This window comes from Rutidosis leptorrhynchoides, chromosome 9 (assembly GCF_046630445.1).
Source record: "Rutidosis leptorrhynchoides isolate AG116_Rl617_1_P2 chromosome 9, CSIRO_AGI_Rlap_v1, whole genome shotgun sequence".
In the NCBI taxonomy this organism is placed as follows: domain Eukaryota; kingdom Viridiplantae; phylum Streptophyta; class Magnoliopsida; order Asterales; family Asteraceae; genus Rutidosis; species Rutidosis leptorrhynchoides.
The window spans coordinates 369300877-369313846 of NC_092341.1; positions in this window are offsets into that span (position 1 = coordinate 369300877).

Below are 12970 nucleotides of genomic sequence, written 5' to 3' on the forward strand. Positions count from 1 at the left end.
AATTAGAAGTGCAATTAAATATAAAATAAAGGAAATTAAATATGAAATAAAAGAATTATGCTTATTTAAACTTTCCGTAATCATGATGTTTGACGTGTTGATTTTAGTTTTATGCCCATGGGTTAATTGTCCTTTGTCCTGGATTATTTAATATGTCCGTCTGGTTTTTGTCCATAACAGTCCATCAGTCATAAATATAAAGTGCGAGTGTCCTCGTCAAATTATCCTTATACCCGAAGTTTAAATATTCCAACTAATTGGGGACTTAAACTGTAACAAGATTTTAATACTTTGTTTAATAATTACACCAGGATGTCGACTGAGTGTAACCCAAGGTTTTAATACTTTGTTATCAATTATGCCAAGTGTCCTTGTACATAATTTCACCCCTGTTTTAATAATTCTAGTGGCTATTAATCCATTCCCGTGTCCGGTTAAATGAACGATTATTCGTACATATAAATACCCCGCCCATCGTGTCCGATCGAGTGTATATGGTTTTTATAGGGACGTCCAATTGTAAATCTTTATATTAACATTAACAAACTATCATTTAGTTAAACAAATATAAAGCCCATTAATAGCCCATAGTCTAATTTCCACAAGTGTCGTTCTTTTGTCCAAACCCCAATTATGGTACAAAGCCCAATTACCCAATTTTAATATTTTTAGCCCAACATCATGATTACTTCGGATTAAATAAGCATAATAATAACTTAGCTACGAGACATTAAATTAAAAAGGCTGAACATAACTTACAATGATTAAAAATAGCGTAGCGTTACACGGACAGAATTTCGACTTACACCCTTACAACATTCGCTAACATACCCTTATTATTAGAATTAAAATTAAAATTAAAATTAAAATTAAAATATAAATATAAATATATACTACGTATATAGATAGAGAGATTGATATTATGGATGGAAAAATGGTGAACCAAAGCTCGATTTTTATAGGCCTGTGATCTGGAAAAGGGGCTCATGCGATCGCATGGATTTATGCCTTCCAGGCCATGCGATCGCATGGCCAGCTGGGGAGAGCCACTTTTGGTTGTTTTCTTCTGCCGACGTTTATTTAAATATAATATAATATATATATTAATTTTAAGAATTAATTATATATTATATTATATTCATATGCATAGTTGACTTGTAATTTTTAGTCCGTTGCGTCGAGCGTTGAGAGTTGACTCTGGTCCCGGTTCCGGATTTTCGAACGTCCTTGCGTACAATTTAATATCTTGTACTTTTCGTTTTGAATCTTGTACTCTTGTAATTTTGAGACGTTTCTTATCAATAATTGGAACCTCATTGATTGTATTTTGTACTTTTGAGCTTTTTGGTCATTTGCGTCTTCAATTCGTCGAATCTGTCTTTTGTCTTCACCTTTTATTATTTAAACGAATATCACTTGTAAATAGGACAATTGCAACTAAAAGCTTGTCTTTCTTGAGGAATAATGCTATGAAATATATGTTCGTTTTTAGCATTATCAAATATTCCCACACTTGAGCGTTGCTTGTCCTCAAGCAATATAGTCTTGAAATACTAGAATCACTTCTTTATTCTTCACACTTTGTACATCAGTGATTTCTTTACGGCGGTATAAACAATGGTAGTAACGATGTGGTTTACAGTCCTACATGTCTATAAAATTTAGATCCATTAAGGAAATTAGATCTTTATGAAAACATTTGATCTTTTGAAAATTAAATCTAGTTTTTACCCTAGATAAGTTTTTCGGAATAACCCTTCACCGGTGTTTGCAAAATATTTTTGTGGGCTTGGGGGGTTTCAGATTTGAAAATTTTAGCTCAAAACTTGTGGTTTTGTGTCACCCACTTGCTAACCTTGAATTAGGAAAGCAACACATCCAGTATACTTGCTCCGTATATTACCTTTCGGTAAACTACCGTCCGGTTATAAAGGAAAGCGTTGAACAAGCAACTGTTAAGGCAATGTCCCCTGACATGCTTTTAATTATGGTCTATAACGTGTCGGACGCAATTACTATCCTTTGTAGGAGCAATAGTAAAGCTCACCCTTATGATTTTTCGGTCTGGCACAAGGTCCTGTCTTCGACCATGCTATGCAACCACCGTTCTTACGGTTGACACCCGATTTGGTTCAGATGACCTAATGAATTCCAAGTAAATTCCTAGGATTTTACGTTCAATGGTAATGAACGCAATGAAAATGGGTTTTCAGAAAACAAATCGGTTTATAATTTGATCAAAATATTTTCTCGTTCAAGCTCGAGTTTAGATATCATTGAATTCCATGAGTTTGAATTCTCAATCTTTAAGGTCAATCTCTAAGATTGAGTAATATCAGGCTTAAAAGCTGATTTTTGATCTTTTAAGGAGATTATCCTTTCTGGGGATCTGATTTATTAGTCTTATCAAGCTAATTTGCACGGTGTCCCCCATTGTACGAGATAAATCCTTCTCATGGTTAGGATAAATCTGACTACTTGGCGACCCTATTTTATGCTGAGGTCCATGGATTTCCTGCTGATTTTAGAGATGACTTTTCTAGATTTTTCATCAGCCTACAGCTGGTCTGGACGACAACTTCATGACCTAAATCAAGAAGCGCGTGTCTTTTTTGAAAGACTTTACTTCCTTTTAACGATGGAATTGATTCATCGTGTAGATTCATCTCTTCTTTTCTTTCATCGGGTAAAACAGTTAATTATCGTCCAAAACAAAAGTATTTTCAATTATTTGTACAAAAATATGTGATATGTATTTTGAATAACTCGGTGAAAATTTCTCACACTTGGCTTTTATTTTCCTTTTTATTGTCCTCTATTCCATTTTAAATGAATTTTAACATTTTGGTTTGTTTCTCAATTTATGTCCTTTCCGAGGTAACAATAATTTCGGTGTTAACACCTAGTTTTATCGTTCATAAATATGTATAAACATGATTTTGAGTTCATTTAATTGAAAATTTTGAAAAATTTTACTAGAATTGGGTAGTCAGTATATAAGACTAGGGCTGTTCTTTATTATCAAAGAGCACTAGATTCTAATACAACTACTGCTTTACTAGTATTTTTAATGGTAACCAAGTATTTAAAGTAAAAAAATTTAAAAAATCCGAAAGAATTTAACTCCTTCCCACACTTAAGATCTTGCAATGCCCTCATTTGCAAGAAATCAGTAACAATTTAAATTATTGAGGGTGATTAGCGTAGAAATGATTAAATTTTACCAAAGTTTCCAAACATATTGGCGTTTATTTGCTGAATGATAAATGGTACATATCATTTGTCCATTCCGTCTGTTGTTACATCACATTTATCTTGTCGTCAAAATTAGTAGCTTTTGCTGAACTTAATGCCAGTCTTTGAAAATGCTCTGTTTTACCCTGTTTTGTACAATTTACCATATACATACATACAAATATAAACATGCATGGCAATTTGAAATGGGACTTAATATCCCACTTTCAAATCCTAAATGTGAAATATTAGTACACAATAATAATAAAAATGATAAAGATTACATAAGTATATTCAATAACATAAGTTTAAACATGAATAAGTAAAAAGATAAAAACATAAAAATCATATAAATAACCAAATGGAACTAAATCAGTCTGGATATGGGTTCCAGTTCATCTCGTCAGGTGGATTCCATTGTTGGTTATAGGTGTTCTAATAGGCTTGATTATAGTCATATCGGTTAAAGGGTGGTCGGATATCGGGGCTGTGTGGCGGAAAATGAGCAGGTCGAGTAGGTACGTAATTATTTGGTACCTGATATGATAGTTGGCTCATGATTTGGTGCTGATGAACTAACCAGCTATCGTGTTGGCATCGCCTATAATCCTCGTATACTCGCTCGGAGTTCCACTGCTCATACATACTATGTCTGGCCGCGTTCATCATTGCTTCCTCATCTATACGAACGTGGACGTCAAGAATAGCATCTCGAAAGACATCCCTAATGTCTTCCGCCTCCTCCATTTCCTCGTCTGAGCCTCTCTCTACCTGAGGATGAGATCCCTCATAGGGTACTGCCTAGTTACGTCTACTTTTCAATACCTTAGCACCCACATAAACTTTCAATCCTAAGGGCTCAACCTGTTCTCTACAAAGCTGTAATGGACCCCCTTGGTTCCTATAAACACCTAAATACTCTCCAATGAGAGTAACAAAAATACCTCCTCCTATTATATTCCCGTCCTGCATTCCCTCTACCATTTTAGATAAATAAAAAGCAACACAGTAAGGGATATTGACAAAGCTTCTAGGATCCCGAATACACTTTAGGTAGAATAAATCATGTAAGGTAATTTTTTCTTTATTATGACCTCTCTGTGTAATCGAGTTAGCCAAAAATCTATGAATAATACGAAGCTCGGCTCTGTCAATATGTGTATAGGAGTGTCCTCCTGCTCGTGTAAAAACATCAAAATGTGACATACGCCTCCAAATGGCGTCAGCGTCAAAGTTACTATCTACCCTTTCACCATAATGAATCAAATTTGTACAATCGGGTAATAGCAACTCACCAGGAGTATATATCTGTAAGGCCCTGGCCATGTCCAGCATGGACATTCTGTACATCCTACCGCCAAGGATAAACCTAAGAAATCTTCTATCATCTATTCTAACTATATTTGTATCAAGTGATACAGTACTCATCAACTCAACACACCATTCCTTATATACAGGTCTACGAATGGTGAAAAGACGTTCCCAATCTGTAAAAGAAGAACTGCCATACCTTTGAACTAAAAGCTGTCTAACACGGTTAGCTAGATGGACCGTTTCCAAAGGGGTCCAATCGATTACCCTTGGCACCTCTACATTTTTTGTTACCAATTTGAATTTGTTCCTTTGATATGTCTCGTAATCTCTCCATCTCCTATCAAATCTCAGATTAGGATGCAGAGTGTGCTCAGAAATCGTTGGGAATTCTACTGGCGGCCTCATTGGAAATACTATGAATTCATCAACAAACTGTACCGGATCATAATAAGGTACGTGCTGATCAGGCTGTTGTTGTTGTTCCTGTGTAGTTCTTGTTCGTGTTGCATTTCTGGTTCTGGTTCTGGTGCTGGTCGTCTAGATGATGATGCTCCTGAACCTCCAGTATCGGCTTTCTGCAAAACACATTAAACACAAAATTTGTGCATTCAAATATGTATTAGTGGTAGCAAAATAACAACTTAAAACAATCACTATAACATGTTAAATCAAAATTAAACTTATACACATTTTCACAATTTTTCACAATTCTACACTTTTCAAATAAGCAAATATGAGAATGTATACAAAGTTCATAAGCTTTTAACTCAAATAACATGTCAAAATATTCATTACTAATAATTAAACAAGTCTCAAATGGAAAATATATCAAATTAATCAAGTTCATGAATTTTGGACTTAAAAAGTCCACTTTAATCTCCAAAAATTATGTTTAGGATCAATGTTTGGATCATTTAACTATCTAAACATGTTACACTACTCAATTTAGCAATAATTCATGATAAAAATTGGTCATAACCTGTTTATATCAAAAAGCCTCAAATTGCTCAAGAACACAAATCCTAGATTTCTAAAATTTTTGAAGTTTTTGGCTTCAAATCATGTTAAATAGCATCAATCTAGGTTATACATGCATAAAATACTAACAATTTAACACTAATTACACTAGAAATTAACAAAATTGCATTAGGTAAAAAATTGGAATTTATCACAAAAACTAGCAAATTTATGAGTTTAGGAGTGTAATTTTTACCATTTTGCTGAAGAATGAGAATCTAGGCATGATTAGAGCAAGAAAAATGATGAATTACGGTGGAAAATTGCGAATTTTAGAGGTGATTTTGGGGTTGGTTCGTGTTTGTGTGTGTGTTGTGTGGAGAAGACAGACCCGCTGGGAGTTTTGAGTCTGACCTGCATTTGGTCCCCATACGATCACATGGGTTCCAAGTGCAAACCCCATGCGATTGCATGGGGTGCCGGCTACAGTGTTTTGCCTTTTTTTTTTATAAATAAAACCTTATACTTTATAAAACATAAAGATAATAAAATTTTAGAAATTTGTTTCTTTTTAGGATGAGGGCGTTTCGGATCGATGCCCTAGTCTGTCCCTCGACAAAATTTTTAAAATTTGTCAAATCAAAGCGCGGTTTTAAAAGTAAAGATTTTTGGATTTTTTAATGTTTTTGGCATACTTTAATTCAATAAGATTAAAAATAATGATAATAAAAGTTCTCGTCCCTCCCTCGGGTAAAGCAATTTCGGTTCAACGACCTAGACTTCAACTCACGACGAATTTTAAAAATCATATTTTTAACTTAGCGAAATAAAGTAAATTTTTGTTTTTAAATTCACACCAAACTTAAATTTAAAATATGCATAAAATTAAAAATTCACACCAAACTTAAATAAAAATTCATATTATAAATTCACACCAAACTTATATTATATTTTTATTTTTATACATACAAAATTATATTAAAAAGATTAATTTTTCAAATATTTACAATTTTAAATATATTGATTTTACAAAGTTCAAAATATTAATTTAATATTTATATATTAATTTTAAAAACATGGTAAAAAAATAAAATTAAAAATCTTTTTGGCTTTTATCCCACTTTAATCAATCAAATATTATCAAAAATATGCGCCCCTCTTTTCGGTAAAGTAATTTCGGTTCCATGACCTAATTTAACTCATGACGAATTTTTGAAATATTTTGAGTTGATTGATTAAAGATATTTATACCTTAAGAATAAACGTTAAATTTCGCAGTGATGTAATAAATTTTTGTATGATATCAATAATTTCGGTCGCCAAACCTAATTTTATTCAATACCAATTTAATACTTTATAGCGAACAAATTAACGTTTATTATCAAAAGGTTAAAAATAAAAATAAAAAAATAAAAACTGTACAGACTTACCTGTGAGATAGTATTCTTAGTTATATGATCTATCACATTCATAAGATAGTTGGTTTAATTGGTTTTCCATAGCTACATAGGCGTAACCTCGAGCATTCAGTGTTTTTTCTTCTAAACATATGAACGGTCCGTCTCTGCATAAAGTAACAAATTCGGTATTTGAATAGGTTTGATTATTTGAACATTTACCTCCATGTGACCATTTTTCGCATTTGTGACATCTTTCAAGGTGTCGTGCTCTTCTTTTCGCTGCGGATTTTGATTTTCCTTTACCAAATTGTAACTTATTATCTTCGCATCTGGATTCTTTTCTTACTCCGTCCAATCTTTCTCTGATTACTGATACTATTTCACTCGGAAGTGTGTCATTATTACGTTTAGTGATCAAAGCGTGTAGCATTAGACCATGGTTTAGTTCACAGGCAGTCTTCATTTCCTAAAAAAAATAAAAATTCAGAATGGGGGGAGAAGACTAGTTCTTTAGGGTCTGCTAGGGAAAGACCATTCGGGTTCTATTTTCGAGAACTACACGAAAACAGACAATCTAACTCTAACAGAAATACATAAAATCCTTAAAAGACTTGATTCTCCTCACACTTAGTTAGCTGTGGTATCGAAATTGTGATTAACTTCGTTGTCGACTTCCATCGGACTATCTATGTAATGTTTAACTCTGTGACCATTATCTTTAAATTCAATTCCATCGTTCCGTATGGGAAAACTCTTTTGACTATGAATGGTCCAGACCATCTTGATTTCAATTTTCCAGGAAATAGCTTGAATCGTGAATTGAAAAGAAGAACTCTGTCTCCTTCTTTAAATTCTTTTGAACTTCTGATTCTTTTATCATGCCATTTCTTCGTTCTTTCTTTATAGATTAACGAATTTTCGTATGCTTCATGTCTTAATTCTTCTAATTCGTTTAGTTGACTTAATCGTAGACGTCCAGCTTCATGTAAATCAAGATTACATGTCTTCAAAGCCCAAAATGCTTTGTGTTCAATTTCTACTGGAAGATGACATGCTTTTCCATAAACAAGTCTAAAAGGTGTGGTTCCAATTGGAGTTTTGTAGGCTGTTCAAAAAGCCCAGAGTGCATCCTCCAATTTAATGGACCATTCCTTCGGATTTGATCCTACGGTTTTTTCTAGAATACGTTTTAAAGCTCGGTTGGTATTTTCAACTTGTCCACTTGTTTGTGGATGATATGCGGTGGAGATTTTATGAGTTACTCCATATCTTTTGAGAACTTTCTCAAGTTGATTATTACAGAAATGAGTACCCCGATCACTTATTAAAGCTTTCGGTGTTCCAAACCTTGCAAAAAGACGTTTTAAAAAGTTGACTACAACTCGTGCATTGTTAGTTGGGAGAGCTTGTGCTTCCGCCCATTTAGATACATAATCAATGGCTACGAGAATATAGAGATTATTATGAGATTTTGGAAATGGACCCATAAAGTCAATACCCCAAATGTCAAATACTTCACATACTTGGATGACATTTTGTGGCATTTCATCACGTTGACTTATTTTTCCGGCCCTTTGACAAGCATCACAGGATTTGCAAAGAAGGTGTGCATCTTTGTAAATTGTAGGCCAATAGAATTCAGCATCATAAACTTTTCTTGCTGTTAGTTGAGGCCCATAGTGCCCTCCTGTTGGTCCTGTGTGACAATGGTTTAAAATTTTACTAGCTTCATCTCCGAATACACATCGGTGTATTATTCCATCGGGACAAATTTTAAACAGATGTGGATCTTCCAAAAAATAGTGTTTTATATCACTAAAGAATTTCTTTCGTTTTTGGTACGATAATCCTTTTTCAAGGAATCCACATACTAAGTAGTTTGCATAGTCTGCAAACCATGGTATTTCATTATAATCTATCTTCAATAGATATTCATCAGGAAAGTTGTCTTGTATGGCCGATTCATTTAGAACTTCTAATTCAGGATTTTCAAGACGAGAAAGATGATCAGCGGCGAGATTTTTTGCTCCTCTTTTATCTCGGATTTCAATATCAAACTCTTGTAAGAGTAACATCCAACGGATTAATCTTGGTTTGGCATCTTGTTTCGAAAATATGTATCTAAGAGCAGAATGGTCGGTATAGACAACCGTTTTTGCTAGAACGAGATATGAACAAAATTTGTCAAAAGCAAAGACAATAGCAAGGAGTTCTTTTTCAGTAGTTGTGTAATTTGTTTGTGCTCCTTGTAACGTCTTACTAGCATAATATATAGGTTGAAATCGTTTTTCAATCCTTTGTCCTAAAACGGCTCCCATTGCAAAATCACTTGCATCGCACATTAGTTCAAACGGTAGATTCCAATTTGGTGTTATCATGATCGGCACATTAGTGAGTTTCTCTTTAAGAATATTAAAAGATTTGATACATTCATCTGAAAAGATGAATGGAGCATCCTTTTCTAGGAGTTTATTCATAGGAGTGGCAATTTTAGAAAAATCTTTTATGAAACGTCGGTAAAAACCGGCATGCTCTAGAAAACTCCTAACTCCTCTAACATTGGTGGGATGTGGAAGTTTAGCAATTACATCTACTTTAGCTCTATCCACTTCAATTCCTTCTTTTGAAATTTTATGTCCAAGAACGATGCCTTCTTTAACCATGAAATGACATTTCTCCCAATTAAGTACTAGATTTGATTGTTCGCATCTAATAAGCATTCGTTCCAGATTAACTAGACATGATTCAAATGTATCACCGAAGACTGAAAAGTCATCCATGAAAACTTCCATGCATTCTTCTATCATGTCGTGAAAAATCGCCATCATGCACCTTTGAAAGGTTGCAGGGGCATTGCAAAGTCCAAATGGCATGCGTTTGTAAGCAAAAGTACCATAAGGGCACGTGAATGTGTTTTTCTCTTGATCTTCGGGTGCTATTGAAATTTGAAAGTATCCGAAAAATCCATCAAGAAAACAATAATAACTATTTCCGGCTAATCTTTCCAACATTTGATCAATGAAAGGTAAGGGAAAGTGATCTTTTCTGGTGGCGTCATTTAATTTTCTATAATCAATACATACACGCCATCCTGTTACAGTCCTTGTAGGAATAAGCTCATTTTTTTTCATTTGTAATGACAGTCATGCCACCCTTCTGTAGTCACCCGAACTTTTCCATGTTTATATATATTAATTGAGATTGATATTTATATGATTAAATGTTTCCAACATGTTAAGCAATCAAACTTGTTAAGACTTGATTAATTGAAATAGGTTTCATATAGACAATTGACCACCCAAATTGACCGGTGATTCACGAACGTTAAAACTTGTAAAAACTATATGATGACATATATATGGTTATATATATAGTTAACATGATATTATGATAAGTAAACATATCATTAATTATATTAACAATGAACTACATATGTAAAAACAAGACTACTAACTTAATGATTTTGAAACGAGACATATATGTAACGATTATCGTTGTAACGACATTTAATGTATATATATCATATTAAGAGATATTCGTACATCATAATATCATGATAATATAATAATTTAAAATCTCTTTTGATATTATAAACATTGGGTTAACAACATTTAACAAGATCGTTAACCTAAAGGTTTCAAAACAACATTTACATGTAACGACTAACGATGACTTAACGACTTAGTTAAAATGTATATACATGTAGTGTTTTAATATGTATTCATACACTTTTGAAAGACTTCAAGATACTTATCAAAATACTTCTACTTAATAAAAATGCTTACAATTACATCCTCGTTCAGTTTCATCAACAATTCTACTCATATGCACCCGTATTCGTACTCGTACAATACACAGCTTTTAGATGTATGTACTATTGGTATATACACTCCAATGATCAGCTCTTAGCAGCCCATGTGAGTCACCTAACACATGTGGGAACCATCATTTGGCAACTAGCATGAAATATCTCATAAAATTACAAAAATATGAGTAATCATTCATGACTTATTTACATGAAAACAAAATAACATATCCTTTATATCTAATCCATACACCAACGACCAAAAACACCTACAAACACTTTCATTCTTCAATTTTCTTCATCTAATTGATCTCTCTCAAGTTCTATCTTCAAGTTCTAAGTGTTCTTCATAAATTCCAAAAGTTCTAGTTTCATAAAATCAAGAATACTTTCAAGTTTGCTAGCTCACTTCCAATCTTGTAAGGTGATCATCCAACCTCAAGAAATCTTTGTTTCTTACAGTAGGTTATCATTCTAATACAAGGTAATAATCATATTCAAACTTTGGTTCAATTTCTATAACTATAACAATCTTATTTCAAGTGATGATCTTACTTGAACTTGTTTTCGTGTCATGATTCTGCTTCAAGAACTTCGAGCCATCCAAGGATCCATTGAAGCTAGATCCATTTTTCTATTTTCCAGTAGGTTTATCCAAGGAACTTAAGGTAGTAATGATGGTCATAACATCATTCGATTCATACATATAAAGCTATCTTATTCGAAGGTTTAAACTTGTAATCACTAGAACATAGTTTAGTTAATTCTAAACTTGTTCGCAAACAAAAGTTAATCCTTCTAACTTGACTTTTAAAATAAACTAAACACATGTTATATATCTATATGATATGCTAACTTAATGATTTAAAACCTGGAAACACGAAAAACACCGTAAAACCGGATTTACGCCGTCGTAGTAACACCGCGGGCTGTTTTGGGTTAGTTAATTAAAAACTATGATAAACTTTGATTTAAAAGTTGTTATTCTGAGAAAATGATTTTTATTATGAACATGAAACTATATCCAAAAATTATGGTTAAACTCAAAGTGGAAGTATGTTTTCTAAAATGGTCATCTAGACGTCGTTCTTTCGACTGAAATGACTACCTTTACAAAAACGACTTGTAACTTATTTTTCCGACTATAAACCTATACTTTTTCTGTTTAGATTCATAAAATAGGGTTCAATATGAAACCATAGCAATTTGATTCACTCAAAACGGATTTAAAATGAAGAAGTTATGAGTAAAACAAGATTGGATAATTTTTCTCATTTTAGCTACGTGAAAATTGGTAACAAATCTATTCCAACCATAACTTAATCAACTTGTATTGTATATTATGTAATCTTGAGATACCATAGACACGTATACAATGTTTCGACCTATCATGTCGACACATCCATATATATTTCGGAACAACCATAGACACTCTATATGTGAATGTTGGAGTTAGCTATACAGGGTTGAGGTTGATTCCAAAATATATATAGTTTGAGTTGTGATCAATACTGAGATACGTATACACTGGGTCGTGGATTGATTCAAGATAATATTTATCGATTTATTTATGTACATCTAACTGTGGACAACTAGTTGTAGGTTACTAACGAGGACAGCTGACTTAATAAACTTAAAACATCAAAATATATTAAAAGTGTTGTAAATATATTTTGAACATACTTTGATATATATGTATATATTGTTATAGGTTCGTGAATCAATCAGTGGCCAAGTCTTACTTCCCGACGAAGTAAAAATCTGTGAAAGTGAGTTATAGTCCCACTTTTAAAATCTAATATTTTTGGGATGAGAATACATGCAGGTTTTATAAATGATTTACAAAATAGACACAAGTACGTGAAACTACATTCTATGGTTGAATTATCGAAATCGAATATGCCCCTTTTTATTAAGTCTGGTAATCTAAGAATTAGGGAACAGACACCCTAATTGACGCGAATCCTAAAGATAGATCTATCGGGCCCAACAAGCCCCATCCAAAGTACCGGATGCTTTAGTACTTCGAAATTTATATCATATCCGAAGGGTGTCCCGGAATGATGGGGATATTCTTATATATGCATCTTGTTAATGTCGGTTACCAGGTGTTCACCATATGAATGATTTTTATCTCTATGTATGGGATGTGTATTGAAATATGAAATCTTGTGGTCTATTATTATGATTTGATATATATAGGTTAAACCTATAACTCACCAACATTTTTGTTGACGTTTTAAGCATGTTTATTCTCAGG